The sequence below is a fragment of the Octopus bimaculoides genome, chromosome 1 (genome assembly GCF_001194135.2).
Source record: "Octopus bimaculoides isolate UCB-OBI-ISO-001 chromosome 1, ASM119413v2, whole genome shotgun sequence".
NCBI classification, from domain to species: Eukaryota; Metazoa; Mollusca; class Cephalopoda; order Octopoda; family Octopodidae; genus Octopus; species Octopus bimaculoides.
In genome coordinates this window covers 133,875,918-133,892,133 of record NC_068981.1, presented here as the reverse complement: position 1 = coordinate 133,892,133, position 16,216 = coordinate 133,875,918, and the positions used below count along the sequence as shown (strand labels likewise).

The window sequence follows — 16,216 nt, the reverse complement described above, 5'->3', positions numbered from 1 at the left end:
TGGCATGTGTAATGGACTTTCGAGCGAGATCATTGCCAGTGCCCCTGGACTGGCTCTTGTGCGGGTGGCACATAAAATACACCATTTGAGCGTGGCCGTTGCCAGTACCTCTTGACTGGCCTTGTGCGGGTGGCACGTAAAAGCACCCACTACACTCTCTGAGTGGTTGGTGTTAAGAAGGGCATCCAGCTGTAGAAACTCTGCCAAATCAGATTGGAGCCTGGTGTAGCCATCTGGTTTCACCAGTCCTCAGTCAAATCGTCCAACCCATGCTAGCATGGAAAGCGGACGTTAAACGATGATGATGATATACACACGTGTGTGTGTACATGTACACACACATGCATGCACGCACACACACACGAAGGTGAATCAAAAAATAATGCAATCTTTATTTCCATTACCTTTTGGCTCTCCCTTGAGTGTGTGTGTGTGTGTGTGTGTGTATATATATATATATACATATGTTTGCGTGTTTGTGTGTGTACATGTATATATATATATATTGATATATATGTATATATGATATATAGGCATGTACACACACACACACACATATATATAATTTGTTAAGTTGCTATTATGCTACAGTGTAGAGCATATTCATATAAAATTCATAATCAGTTCTTGAATATAACCAATACTATAACACAAATTAAATGCCAACAGAAGTAACATTAAAGATGGAAGGTTAAACTTGATGTAATCCACACTTTCATTCCATTACACGATTATAAGAAATTTATTTTGAATATGAGAGTGAAAGATAAATTGTTTTGAAAACAAAATTGTGCCTGATATTTGCCTTTCATTCTCTTGAGATCGATAAAGTGAAGTGCCAGTCAAGTACTGGCTCAATATAATTGACTGTTCCTTTCCCCTCCCACCGAATTTCTAGCATTATACTAATGTAAGAAATCAATATTTGAATGTATTTTACACTACTGACTGTTATGAATACTAACATGTAAAATAAATGTTATCACCATCATCATCATCATCATCATCCTTTCTACTACAGGCAAAAGCATGAAATTTTGTAGGAGGATGTGCTTGAGAAGACCTGGCAAGCCAAGTGAGACCTATGCCAGTGTTGCATAACCAGTCCATTTAAGAGTACCCTACAATCATTAGGCAATATGCTCTGCTTGAGAAGACCTGTTGAGTCAAGTGAAATCATTGTTGTGGGTGATGCCAGTACTGCCTGACTGGCACCCGTGCTGGTGGAACGTAAAAAGCACCATTTGAGTGTGGTCGATGCCAGTTCCACTGGACTGGCTTCCGTGCTGGTGGAAGGTAAAAAGCACCATATGAGCATCCACCAGCACGGATGTCAGCATCTGGTCGATGCCAGTACTGCCTAACTGGGTCCCTAGCTGGTGGCATGTGAAAAGCACCATTTGAGCAGGGTTGATGCCAGTGCTGCCTGACTGGCTCCCATGCTGGTGGCACCTAAAAAGCACCCACTACACTATCAGAGTGGTTGGTGTTAGGAAGGGCATCCAGCTGTAGAAACCTTACCAGATCAGATTGGAGCCTGGTGCAGCCCCCTGGCTTGCCAGTCCTCAGTCAAACCATCCAACCCATGCCAGCTTGGAAGTGGACGTTAAACGATGATGATGATGATGAGACAAGTTGATTGCAGTGATCCCCAGTGTTTCACTGGTACTTAATTTATCGAACCCAAAAGGATGAAAGGCAAAGTAATAATAATAACTCTTTCTTATTATGGACACAAGGCCTGAAATTTTGGGAGAAGATTTAGTCAATCACATCGACCCCAGTGCTCAACTGGTACCTATTTTATTGATCCTGAAAGGACGATAGGCCAAGTTGACCTTGGCGGAATTTGAACTCAGAACATAAAGGCAGACGAAATGCCTTTTACTTGACGCACTTATGATTCTGCCAACTCACCACCTTTCAAATAATGATGATGATGATGAGATTGTTATAAACAGTGCTCAAGTGCACAACAACTCATTGGAACAGGGTAAAAGGGGACAGAAAGGATCAATAAGTATCTATGTACCTATGAAAGAGGATACTTTGAATAATGTAGTCTAAGGTACACACAAACATGTGACTTAGAGACACTAGTCCATACAAATATCTAAAAAGGGATGCAACCCGGAAGGGTTAATATAAAAAAAGATATAATAAAAACCAGTGTATAGATTTAGCTTGTGTTTGGTTAAAATTGTCAACCAAACAAGAGCTGCTAGTTGAAGACAATGTGATGACCAATTCACCATTACAGAGTAATGAAAAGAGATGGACAGAGGTGTAGTGCTTACATTTGAGGTTATATTTTGAATCAATCTATTATCAAAAGTGTAACTTTGAGTCCAGGACATTCATCCCCCATGGAGAATAACCTCCCAAGGACAATGACCCCTGAGGACAACAGATGATGATTTAAAACTTCTTAATATATTGGAAAGGGGGTAATTAACCAAGGGAGAGGGGTAATTGTCCTGATACGGTAACTTTTTATGAGGCACCAAGTATCATGAACTACAACATTCAATGTCTCCCTCTTTTGCTTAAGGCAGTAGGCTGTAATCTGTGGGAGACTTGGCTACTATTTTAGCAGGCTAAGCATTGAACAGTCACATATAAGCTCTCTTGCTAGTTCCAATTAGTGAACCTGAAGGGACAAAAGCTTCCCATTTTCCATCATAAAGAAAAAAAAAATATGGAGGAAGTCTTAATTGTAAATATTTTCCAACTATTTAATTCTTTTAATTATTTTGTTTGCAATTTCTCTTTACAAGTTCGATGTCATTAGTTTTTGTAAAAACCTATCCGGTTGCACCACATCATCATTGTTTAATGTTCATTTTCCATGCTGGCATGGGTTGGATGTTTTGACACGAGTTGATAATCCAGGGGATTGAGTCAAGCTGTAACACCTGCTTCGGCATAGTTTCTATGACTGGATGTCCTTCCTAATGCAAACCGTCTCATAGAATGTACTGAGTAAATTTTCCAAGGCTCCAACACTTGTGAGGTTACTAGTAGTGCCAGTACCATATAAAAAGCATCTACTTATATGCTAATTAGCTATTGATGACTATAGCCCAGTTAACCCATTACCTACCAGTGATCTCATATGAGATCACTTAAAAATTACAAATTTCGTTAATTATCTGTCAATATTTACACATATCTAACCTTTTTGCTATATCTACTAGGTATATTTCTCTGATATTCAAATGAGGTTTGCTAATTTTTCACCCAATATCTTGCTTATTTCTATTTAAAATGTTATTTTGAAATGTTAATTTGATCATTCCAGCGTGTTTCTAAGGCCGTTTTATGCTAGAAATCAGAAGTTTCATAAAAAAATTCCATTTGACAGAATTATGGGAGGTAATGGGTTAAGCAGAGGTATAGCAATAATAAACATTTGTCATTTATTTTAAAATATATTTCACATCTACTCATATACAGTATTGTACATTTATATAATGATTCTCTTATCAATATTCCAGCAAGCATTAAGGCATCAAGCTGGCAGAATTGTTAGCCTGCTGGGCAAAATGCCTAGCAGCATTTCATCCATTTTCATGTTCTGAGTTCAAATTCTACTGAGGTCTACTTTGTTTTTTTTGTCCTTTCAAGGTCAATAAAATAAGTGCCAGTTGAACACTGGGGTCGATATAATCAACTCAATCCCCTTTCCTGAAATTTATGGCCTTGTGCCAAAATGTGAAACCAATATTTAAGTAAGCATGATAATGAGGTTTAATAAGACTGAAATATATCTTAAGTTGTTTCCCATAATTGTATTAAATGATTAAAATAAATAGTAGTCATTGAGCATATGTCTTTTACTCATCATATAATTAATTTTAATTAGATCTTTTTATGCTCATTGCTTTAAACATGTTAACACTAGCTTTTAACTACAGCAACAGAAATACAAATTAATAGTAGTGGTGGTGGTGGTGGTAGTGACAGTAGACACTCTTATAATATGCAACTGACTGGTATGTCTGTCATTCAATCTGAGAAAGAAACAGAAGTGAAAAGGAAATGTAAAAACCATTTGTAGTGAACAGCTTGTTGTTCATCATCCAGCCAGCCAGAGAGAGAGAGAGAGAGAGAGGAGGGAGACAGAGAGAGTGTGTGAGTGTGTGTAAAAGTATGTATTTGTGTGAGTGTGTGTGAGAGAGAGAGAGAGTGTGTGTGTGTAAAAGTGTGTATTTGTGTGTGTATGAGTGTGCGAGTGTGTGTGTGTGTAAGAGAGAGAGAGAGTGTGTGTGTGTGTCTGAGAGAGAGAGAGAGAGAGAGAGAGAGAGAGAGAGTGTGAGTTGTGTACTTTGCAGGTCTGCTGCACGCTGTCGGAAAAATAAAGTTAGTTATTTTTAAGAGTTAGAAAATAGCGTTGTTACTCGGTCACAGTAGAAAGAAATAAAAGAATTTGAAATCAGTTTCTCAACTTCAAGTGAATCAACACTTTGAAATGGCTGCTGTGGGTTAGGGCATATTTTTGAGCTGTAATTTGATGGTTGAAGCCAGTTAAAAAGGCCAGCCTTGTTACATTCCATGTCACAGTGAATCTCCCTGAGGACTACATTAACCCTTTAGTGTTCACATTATTCTGCCATAATTAATGCTTTTTTACCCACATTGTTTTGAACTAATCATGCATTATCTTGTAGCTATAAGCTTTTGATGAGGTAGCTGTTAATTTTTAAAATGATATTGTAGGGTTGGTGTGAGAGACCAGATCCGGCCAGTTTGAACATAGAACAGCCAGAATACTTTTGGCTGGATATGGCTGGTTTAAATGCTAAAGGGTTAAGGATGTGCATGTCTGAAGAGTGCAGTGATCCGCCACTCGCACATTAATTTCACAAGCAGGCTGTTCAGTTAATCGTATCAATCATCATCATCATCGTTTAACGTCCGCTTTCCATGCTAGCATGGGTTGGACGATTTGACTGAGGACTGGTGAAATCAGATGGCTACACCAGGCTCCAATCTGATCTGGCAGAGTTTCTACAGCTGGATGCCCTTCCTAACGCCAGCCACTCAGAGAGTGTAGTGGGTGCTTTTACGTGCCACCGGCACGAAGGCCAGTCAGGCGGTACTGGCAATGGCCACGCTCAAAATGGTGTATTTTATGTGCCACCCACACAAGAGCCACTCCAGGGGCACTGGCAATGATCTCGCACGAAAATCCTTACACATGTCACGGGCACAAGTGCCAGAAAGGCAACGCTGGGCACAGGTGCTATCCCGATTTCGCTTTCGCTTGCCCCAATAAGTCTTCGCAAGCTGAGTTTTGTGTCCAATGAAGGAGACGACGTTGGCATGGGTGCCAGTCGTCGAATTTAGTTCGATTTCGATTTCAGTAAAGATGTAAAGATGTCTGGTCATTGAGGTAGTCATATTTGAAGAATTAAAGGACATATGACCATGTTCAGAAACAGGTGAGGATTAGCAACAGGAAGAGTATCCTGCTTTAGAAAATCTGACCGGTGCAAGCATGGAAAAGTGAATATCAAAATGGTGATGATGATGACCAGTTCATATTGAATTAAACTTAATATTTCTACAAACTAAGGCTTCAATCTGGCAGAATCGTAAGTATACTGAGCAAAAGGTGGGGAGCTGGCAGAGTCGTTAGCATGCTGGGTGAAATGCTTATTGGTATTTCATCTGCTGCTACATTCTGAGTTCAAATTACGGGGTCGATGTAATTGATTATCCCCCTCCCCCAAATTTCAGGCCTTGTGCCTATAATACAATGTATACAGGGCAAAATGGTTAGTGGCATTTCACACATCTTTACAATCTGAGTTCAAATTCAGTCGAGGTCGATTTTGCCTTTTCTCCTGTTGGGGGTTAATAAAATAAGTACCAGTTGAACACTGGGGTCAATGTAATCAACTTCTTCCTTCCTTGAAATTGCTGGCCTTGTGCCAAAATGTGAAACCAGTATTTTATGAACTATTCTTGAAAGCATTCTTCTCCAAAAGTTCATATAGAACTGCAAACGCAGACACAGCTGTACGGTAAGAAGTGTGCTTTCCAACCACATGGTGCCAGGTTCAGTCCCACTGTGTGGCACCTTGGGCAAGTGTCTTCTACTATAGCCTCGGGCTGACCAAAGCCTTGTGTGTGGATTTGGTAGATGGAAACTGAAAGAAGCCCATCGTATATATGTGTGTGTGTGTGTTTGTGTGTCTGTGTTTCCCCTCCACCATCACTTGACAACCGATGTTGGTGTGTTTATGTCCTTGTAACTTAGTGGTTTAACAAAGAGACCAATAGAAGAAGTACCAGGCTTACAAAGAATAAGCAAAAGAATAAAAGAAAAAGAAAGAATAGATGTCAAGAAAAGGGTATGTGTTTAACTTTTCAAAGAAGAATATAAAATAGTTAAGTTAGGGGTTAAAATATTTAAACCCTTTTAAGGTGGTGAGCTGGCTGAATTGTTAGCATGCTGAACAAAGTGTTCAGTAGCATTTTATCTGTCATTATGCTCCGAGTTCAAATTCTGTTGGTGTTGACTTTGCTTTCATCCTTTAGGGGTCAATAAAATAACTAGCAGTAGAGCACTGGGGTCAATTTAGTCAACTTAACCCATTCCCCCAAACTGCTGGCCTTGTTTCAAAATTTGAAACCAATATATTTAACTATTTCATTATCATATTTCTGTAGACATACACTGCCTTTCTTTTAATTAATTTTGAAAATAATTAAGAATTTAGTAAAATAATTCTGTCATTATTAATCTGATGTTTGAAACATAAATTTCCATGAAATTTTGATGGAAGATTTTTAAAATTTAAATCATTTTAAAACAGAGAGTTTGCATAACAAAACCAAGGGCAGTCTCACGGGGTTTAATAACAAAAGGGTTAATGCATTGTACTTGTAAAAGTATGAAGCTTTGCTTCATCGATTCCATAACGAAAAATATCAGGGGTTGACATAAAGATTGATAATTAAACTGAGTATTGCATGATAAATTGAAATCTTTTTCTCTCTCTCTCTCTCTCTCTATGGGAGAGAGGCACAAGCACATACACAGACATATACACACACGGCAGTAAACTTCTGCCTACCAAATTCAATCACAAAGCTTCGGTCGGCTCGGGGCTATAGCAAAAGACACTTGCCCAAGGTGCCACGCGGTGGGACTGAACCTGAAACCATGCAGTTGGGAAGAAATGTAAAATGTAATATAACGCACTAAAACTTTCAATTTCACAGGTACTAATTTGATTAATTTCAAAATTACTAATTTGAAAATATTCAAATTAGATTTAATGGCTCCAATGAAAGAGGGCCTAGTAGAAGCAATTCTGGTTTTAAGATTAGTAAACTTTGGATATGGATTTTTTTATTTAATCCCTCTTCAATAGATGTAGTGTCTCTTTATCTTTTATCTTTTTCTTGATTCAGTTATTGGACTGTGACCATGCTGGAGCACTTCCTTGAAGGGTTCGGTCAAACAAATTGACCCAAGTACTTATTTTTTATTAAAGTCTGGTGCTTATCCTATTAATTCATTTTGCTGAACCACTAAGTTATGGAGATGTAAACAAACCAACAATGGTTGTCAAGTGGTGGTGGGGACAATGACAAACTTGCCCATGGTGCTGCACAATGGGACTGAACCCAAAACTACGTGGTTGCAAAGTGAGATTAACCCCCATTGTGTTTATGTTTAACCCTTTAACATTCAGATTACTCTGCCAAATGTAGGAGTAGGAGCACTCTGTCGGTTACGATGACGAGGGTCCCAGCTGATACGATCAATGGGACAGCTTGCTCGTGAAATTAACATGTAGGTGACTGAGCACTCCATGAACATGTGTGCCCTTAACTTAGTTCTCAGGGAGATTCAGCGTGACAAGGCTGACCCTTTGAAATACAGGTACTACTCATTTTTGTCAGCTGAGTGGACTGGAGAAACCGTGAAATAAAGTGTCTTGCTCAAGGACACAACGTGTCGCTGGGAATTGAACTCATGACCTTACGATCATGAGCTGAATGCCCTAACCACTAAACCATGCATCAAATGTAATGTTTATTTATTCACATTGTATTGAATTAATTGTGCATCATCTCATAGCTTTGAAATTTTAATGGTATGATTGTTTATTTTTAGAACGACATTGTAGGGTAGGTGCAAGGTGTCAGATCTGGCCAGTTTGAACATAAAACAGGTAGAATATTTGGGCCAGTTTAAATGCCGAAGGGTTATTATCAAGTGAAAGTTCTTTGATAGATAATATAACATCACAGCTATAACCTTTAAATGTAAACTTTAACCCATTACGCACCAGTGATCTCATATGAGATCACTTAAAAATTACAAATTTCGTAATTATCTGTCAATATTTACACATATCTAACCTTTTTGCTATATCTACCAGGTATATTTCTCTGATATTCAAATGAGGTTTGCTAATTTTTCACCCAATGTCTCGCTTATTTCTATTTAAAATGTTATTTTGAAATGTTATTTTGATCATTCCAGCGTGTTTCTAAGGCTGTTTTATGCTAGAAATCAAAGTTTCATAAAAAAATTCCAGTTAATAGAATTATGGGAGGTAATGGGTTAATAGTGATAAAAAGTAACCTACTTTGGTCATGTAAGTTGTATACTATTAATCAACATAAAGAATGTACAATTATTCTAATTACAAGTTGAGGAGTCAGAACCAGAGGTAACAAAAACTGAGGAGTCAGAGTCAATAATTTTGCATACAAACTCCACAGTCCTAGGTATGTCTGGAATAGCTTTGCTGGAGCTAAAGGATAAAAAAAAAAAAAAGTTATGTGTGTGAGTATATTTATCTATATGTATGAGAAGCGAGAAAGTGTCTATATCAATCATGTCAATAAATTGTAATGCCTCTCTCTCGCTCTTTCTATCTGTAGGTGTATATTGCTGCATATGTGTATATATGTGTGTGTGTGTACTCAAAAAGTACTGTGGCTAAATCGGACTGAATTTCCAGTCAGCCGTGTTAAATCCTCAGCATCCAAAATGTTGCACCCAACCATCTCGTTCTGAGTTCAACCTTTAGGTATTTATTGACATATTGCTCCACTCAATATCTGATTTTTTTTTCTCATACACAGACACATAATCTGAAAACATTTTTCTTATTGATTGATTTTTCTCTCTGTATTTTGAGAGTAAAGACGTACATAAGTTGCTTGGATCAATAAATTGACAATTTTACACAATATATTAATTTTTATATAATTTCAGGCAAAGTCTTATTCAACCTTTCTTACTGAATTTCTACCTAAAACATTTGGACACATACTAACAACCAACTTTTACTCTTCTATCTTCTACATGTTTCAGTAAATGGACTCTGCCCATGCTGGGGTACCACCCTGAAGAACTTTAGTCGAACAAATCTTATTCTTAAATCTGGTACTTATTCTATTGATTGCTTTGGGTAAACTGTTAAGTTATAGGGACCTAAACTAACTAACACCAGGTGTCAAACAATAGTGAAGGGCAAACTCAAAAAGAACACACACACACACACAATGCGTTTCTTTCGTTTTCTCTCTACAAAATCCACTCATAAGGCTTTGGTTGACCTGGGGGGGGGGGGCTATAGTGGAAGACACTATGCCAAACTACCCTGTAGTGGGACTGAACCTAAAACAATATGGCTGGGAAGCAAGCTTCATAATCATACAAACACAATGAAATTTAAAATAAATGTATTGTTCGCCATCCACTTTATGGCTCTTAAATGCCCCTGAACCCTTTTGTTACCGTATTTATTTTGAGATGCTCTGTGTTTCTTTTAATTAATTTTAAATGCAACAAAGTATTTAGTAAAAATAACTTAGTTATCATTAAGCTAGTGTTAGGAACATAAATTGTGACTATGGTTTGGTGGAAAATTTTAATTCAGAACTTATGAAGACAAGACATTTGTACTACAGAGCCAGATGCGGTTTCAGCCAGGTTGGTATCAAATGGGTTAAAGGTGGTAAGGAATCTCTTCAGAACTATACTCATTGAGAACAATAATACTGTTTTCTCATTTAGGCAAAAGGTGACACATTTTTGATAGAAGGAAAACGGTTGATTATCCTGAGCAGGCATGGCTGTGTGGTAAGAAGCTTGCTTCCTAACCACAAGGTTCTGGGTTTAGTACTACTGCATGGTACCTTGGGCAAGTGTCTTCTGCTATAGCCTTGGGCTGACTAAAACCTTGTGAGTGGATCTGGAAAATGGAAACTGAAAGAAGTCTGTTATATAAATATATATCTATGAGTGTCTTTGTGTCTGTGTTTGCCTCCCACCACAACCTGACAACTGGTGTTGGTGTGTTTATGTCCCTGTAACTTAGCAGTTCAACAAAAGAGAGCAATAGAATAAATACCAGGCTGACAAAAAAAAAAAAGTACTGAGAGCAATTCATCCAACTAAAAATTCTTCAAGGTGGTGCCCCAGCATGGCCACAGTCTAATGACCAAAAGAAGTAAAAGATAAAAGATGGTATTTTACTGGTACTTTATTATTTCACAAAGAATGAAAGGTAAAACTCAACCTTCATGTAGAGGTATGTAATTAAACACCACAAGGTATTTTGTCTGACTAACTCATTCACCCAACGCACTGCTATTATATAAAGGATCCTATTAACAAAGTTTATAAGTAAAATATTATTCTACATTGGCTACATAACAAGTATTGATAAAACAGAATTAGTTGAGAAACTATTTTAGGAATGTGCTTCACAAAAGACTGCTGTTGTTTGTTAATATAAAGCTATGATAAAAAACATAATAGTAAGTTGAGTTATTGAGCATTTTCTCAAAATCCTATACAATAGACATATGTGGGTTTATGTGTCATTAAAAATCTGCTTTGATCTACTCTCACTCTGGTTACTTTTCATTATTAATTCACATTGCTGTTTCCTCAAATATTTCTCCTCTTATCATTTAATGTCCATTTCCATGCTAGGATGGGTGTCCATACCATTTTAATTGTTTCTCTTACATGAGCCTATCTTTGATGCACAATAGATTTCTAAACTGTACTGAACTTACACACCACAACAAGCATTATTCTATCTACTATTTATTTGCACCTAGCATGAGGGATAAGACTATAGATCTGCCAAGCTTTATGGCCATATCTAATATTCATTTCTACCATAGGCACAAGGCCTGAAATTTTGGGGGAGGGGGTTAGTTGATTTCATCGACACCAGTACTTGTTTGGTATTTAATTTATCAACCCTGAAAGGATGAAAGGTAAAGTTGACCATGGCAAATTTTGAACTCAGAATTACTGAAGTATGGAATAAACTACCTGCATCAGTTGTTAGCTGTTGAGACACTACATTCTTCAAAACTTTCCTGCTTCCTGAAATTCACCAACATCTGATGCTCCTTGCCCCGTGTTTTTTTTTTTAAAGACTCATTCACAGTTCATTTCCCATACAATTTTGGTTACTTTTTCTGATGAGTTGTCGAGCACCTGAATACTGTATACAAGTTCATTATATTAACATAGCACCTAACACAACTTTGTATCATCCCCTCTCCCACCACTGGACCACCAAATTATCTCTCCTTATGCACTATGCCTCTCTGTTTTTCTCCCTCTCTCCTGTAGCCAACCTAAACATGTCATTTCGTCTCCATCTCCTGCCAACTGTACCATCATTACTATCCTGTTGTTTGCATTCCTGTATCTTCTCCAACTCCTGCATCACTGGCCATCTCCCTTCCCCATATCTATCTTTCTGTCCAGCCACTCTTCAGCCCAACCCAATCTTTACAGATGTTGCCTACTTTTCCTCTCCCATTTTTCCTATCTCTTACTCCCATCATTTACTCTTGTAAGCCCTACACATTTGCACTCTTAGCTTCTCTGTCACCACTCACATCATCCCTTGAGGTAGCACCTAGACATCTCAACACTACACTACTATTTACCTCTTTGCAGCTACTACTGATTCATTCTCACTTCTCCCCTAAATGTGAGCAGCCATGTAGCGCCGCTACAACACTTTCTTCTCCATGTAGCTCCTCTATTCCACTTCCTTCTCTCACATCTTAACTCCCATCTAGCATAAAGACATTCCTCCTTCTTCTTTGGGTTTTGCAGATTTGTGAGCTGCATGGTGACCTCATTAGTGCCAGTGACACACACACACACACACAAACGCATCCAATACACACTGTAAAGTGATTGGCATTAGGAAGGGTATCCAGGTGTAGAAATCATGCCAATACTGACACTAGAGTATGAGGTAGTCCTTGGACCCTCATCTGATCCTGTCAAATGGTTCAACTCATACCAGCATGGAACATGGATATTAAACGGTAATGATAATTCTTTTCTACTCTAGGCACAAAGCCTGAATTTTTTTGGGGGAGGGTGTCAGTTGATTAGATCAACCCAAGTATGCATCTGGTACTTAATTTATCGACCCCCAAAAGGATGAAAGGCAACGTTGATGGTGAAGATAATTATTTGTCATCATCATCATTTAACATCCGTCTTCCATGCTGGCATGGGTTGGATGGATAAGGAGCTGATAAACTAAAGGACTGCACTAAGATCCACTGTTTACTTTGGCATGGTTTCTATGGTTGGGTGCCCTTCCTAACACCAACAACTTTACAGAGTTGACTATTTTACAGAGTGAATTATTCTTTAGTGTTTTTATATTAGTTCTTTTGAAGTGGAAATGCAGCATCTAGCATACATTCATAGCTAAGTTCTTTCACTCAGAGAGTATTTGGTTGAAACATCAGCAAAGTGACATTTGTGTAGTAAAACATTGCCCGAGAGGCAATTCTACAGGGTTGAGATTTTGGAGAGGAATGACTGTATTTAGTGTGCAGTCTGAGAGTGAGGGGCTATAGGGACATAAGAAGAGGAGAAATAGGTGTGTTGAGGGAGCAGGAGTAGGGTATAAGTAGATAGCTAATTCTGTAGAGTATAAGGCAGTGGTGTGGTAGTGGCCCCTTGCGGAAGTGAAAAGATTCAGTAGGGTGCTGAAGTGGAGGCAACAAATGTAAAAACAATGGGTTAATTAGGTTAGGTTTTATTTGTGGAATACAGTTGTTTTGAATTTGTTGCAGAAAATGGTCTATATTTGTGGTGGTGAGTTGGTGGAGGGCGTTAGGTATGTGGTCTGGGTGCCAAGGGGGTGGCAGCATGAAAAAGTTTGGGAACCACTGGTATAAGGCATTATAATAGCAGTAGAACAGGCAGGAAGATAAAACAATGGTCTGTGAGCAAATGATTGTGGTATGCTGGTGATAAGTGAATCTGTCAATTAGATAAATTACTATGTTGTCTAGGATGTTTATGTTTGTAATAGCAACACCACCACAGATATATGAACAATACAACATTGTGGGTTTAATTTGAGCTTTGCAGAAAGTTAGCTACTTTTCAGGACAATAATTTTTCTTGTTTTGAAGAAGAAGGCTAGTCTTCTAGTTGTAGCTAAGTGTTGTTCATGAATAGAGTGAGTGCAGTGTTGCAAGATTGTCTCCTTGTTTGTGTAGTAAATGTCTAAGTACTGTCAAAGGAGAACTGGTTGTGTTGTTCCTACTGAAGTATTTCCATGAAAGCAGTGCAAACACTGAAGTGTTTAAGTGTAATGTAGGAGATTAAAGAAAAGTGAGGATGGTGTTATCTGTATGATAGAAAAGTGATCAATGCACAGAAGGAAGAGATAGCAGAGTAGTTAGAATGTGTGCCACCCAGAGCAGCCCATGCGTTTTCCTCCTGATTCTGGGAGCAATACGGCTTATACAGCAAACCGAAAAGTGCCACCCTCACGACTATACTACTGGGATAAGAATGTTTTAAATGGAGTGGTCTGATAGGAAACTTTTGGTTGCGTTGTTAAGAAGTTTGCTTTGTAGCTGTGTGCTTTCAAGTTCAATCCTCCTGTATTGCACTTTCAGTAAGTCTTTTTTTATTTACTTGAGAATGAATATCCTACTAAAATTCTACTCAAAAATTTTGGTAGTTCCTTTTGGTATATTCTACTGAAACATGTTATTATGGAAATAGGGTGCGGATCTCCAGCTTGCTAGCTCTGGTCAAGCCATCCAACCCATGCCAACATGGACAACGGACGTTATATGATGATAATGATGCTGATGACACACAAACTGAAGGAGATGAGGCTGTGTGGTTAAGAAGTTGTTTACCATCTAAGAGAGGTTAACTCTTTAGTATTTAAACCAGCCAAATCTGGCCCAAATATTCTATCTGTTTTATGTCCAAACTGACTGAATCTGGTCTCTCACACCTCAATCTACAATGTCATTCTAAAACTAAATAATCACATCATTGGAATCTTGAAGATAATGCAAGATTAATTCAAAGCAATGTGAATAAATATTACAGGTGACACAGTAATCTGAATGCTAAAGGGTTAAATCTCACTGCGTGGCACCTTGTCTTCTGCTATAGCTCCAAGTCAACCAAAGCCACGTGAGTGGATTTAGTAGAGGGAAACTGAAAGAAGCCCACTGTACGTATGTATGCACACACTTGTGCGTACGTGTATGTGTGTGTTTATGTGTACCCTTGTTTAGGCATTGCGTGATGGTTGTAAATGAGCATCATCGTCATACAAGCGAGGTTGTTTGTTGTCAGTCTTCCATGAAAAAACAAAACAAAAAAAAACATGTCTAGCTATGAGAAAATATTACCTTGCTTGGAAACAGGTGAGTGTTAATGACAGGAAGGGCACTCAGCTGAAGAAATCTGCCTCCACAAAACCCGCTCTAATCTATGCAAGCATGGAAGGCTTAAATGAACACACACACACACACGAGGAAAACTTAATAAATAATCTACCAAACAGTGAGAAAATTTTCTCTCTTGCCGGAAGTATTCTACTCTAATTTATATTTTTAATAAGTGTTTCAAAAAATTATGTGTAAACATTTTGTGAATGTAAAAAGTAATATACTCTGATCGGATCGATGAAGTAAATTTTAATATTCAAGAAAAGTACACCCAGTATGTTGCTGAGAGAGAGAGAGAGAGGGAGAGAGAAAGAGGGAGAGAGAGAGAGAGAGAGAGAGACCAACTCAGTTTATGTAAGAATTATTGTCCTGATTCAGGTCAGGCCCAAATCAGGTGACCTTTGTTGATAAGTCTTTAAGCGGTAACAATCCCATAATAATAATTATTTTTTCAAGTGTTAACCCTGGATCACACATTCCAATGTGTCAATTCTATTTAGAATAGTACGGTGTGATTTTCAGGAAAATTTGGTTGCAATTTCTAGCAAGTCGAGCGATCGCGTCGTGACTCCTACCCCCACTTTGTTCAAAGTGCAAGTTATAAACGAAACCGGCTCACACTTAATTACCCGCGAAATCATTTTTTAAAAAAGGTTAAAAAACAAACAAACAAAAACTCTCTCAGAAGAGAGAAAAATATCTGCTTATTACAAAGTTCTAGTCTAGAAATTTGATAGGCTAAACAAGCAACTATCAGCAGGTAGAGTGCTACAGGTAAAAGACGAACGAAAGATTTATAAATACGAGGTATGTTCTAGATTTCCATACACATGATAAAACTAATTTATCTCATGTAAATGTGATAAACATGAATCTTTCCATGAGGCATAGTCGCATTATTTAAACTAATAATAATAAAATCGTGAAGTGATACAGCTCCTATAGAAGGGAGTCGAAGCCAAGTTTTGAAAACGGTTTTCCGTGAGATTAACATTTTCTAATCTACAGTCTTCACCTCCAGCTACATAACTGGTACAGTTGTGCATTTATTAAACAGAACCAATCCATCAACGGTGTTTTAAAAAACATTGAGCAAATGACAGCTTTAAACATTCTAATATATATATATATGAGAATGTTTAAATATATATATATATATAGAGAGAGAGAGATACACATGCTGATGTCTATTAATGCCTTTTTTCAATGGACAGACATCACATTGATATGAGATACTGTGACATGAAGGACGATCGTATCACAGGACACACTTAGGATAATTATCATTACAACTCGTGAACATCATCTGAGACAGTGTTGATAACAATCCAAAGCAAATTTATTCATAAAAGCAACAAGGAAAGGAAACAGACATTTCGCGATTACTGATCCTGTATTTTCAAATTCACATTACTCAGACTGTGACTACGTACACACATATACATGCATATATATATATATATATATATATATA

The 16,216-nt window shown here is 37.8% G+C and overlaps 1 protein-coding gene across 6 annotated transcripts in view; it reads right to left on the bottom strand.

The window, feature by feature from the left end:
• LOC106873867 (glucose-induced degradation protein 4 homolog) overlaps nucleotides 1–16,216 on the bottom strand; it is a 51,911-nt gene that overhangs the window by 35,023 nt on the left and 672 nt on the right. The gene's annotated exons all lie outside the window — the stretch shown is intronic.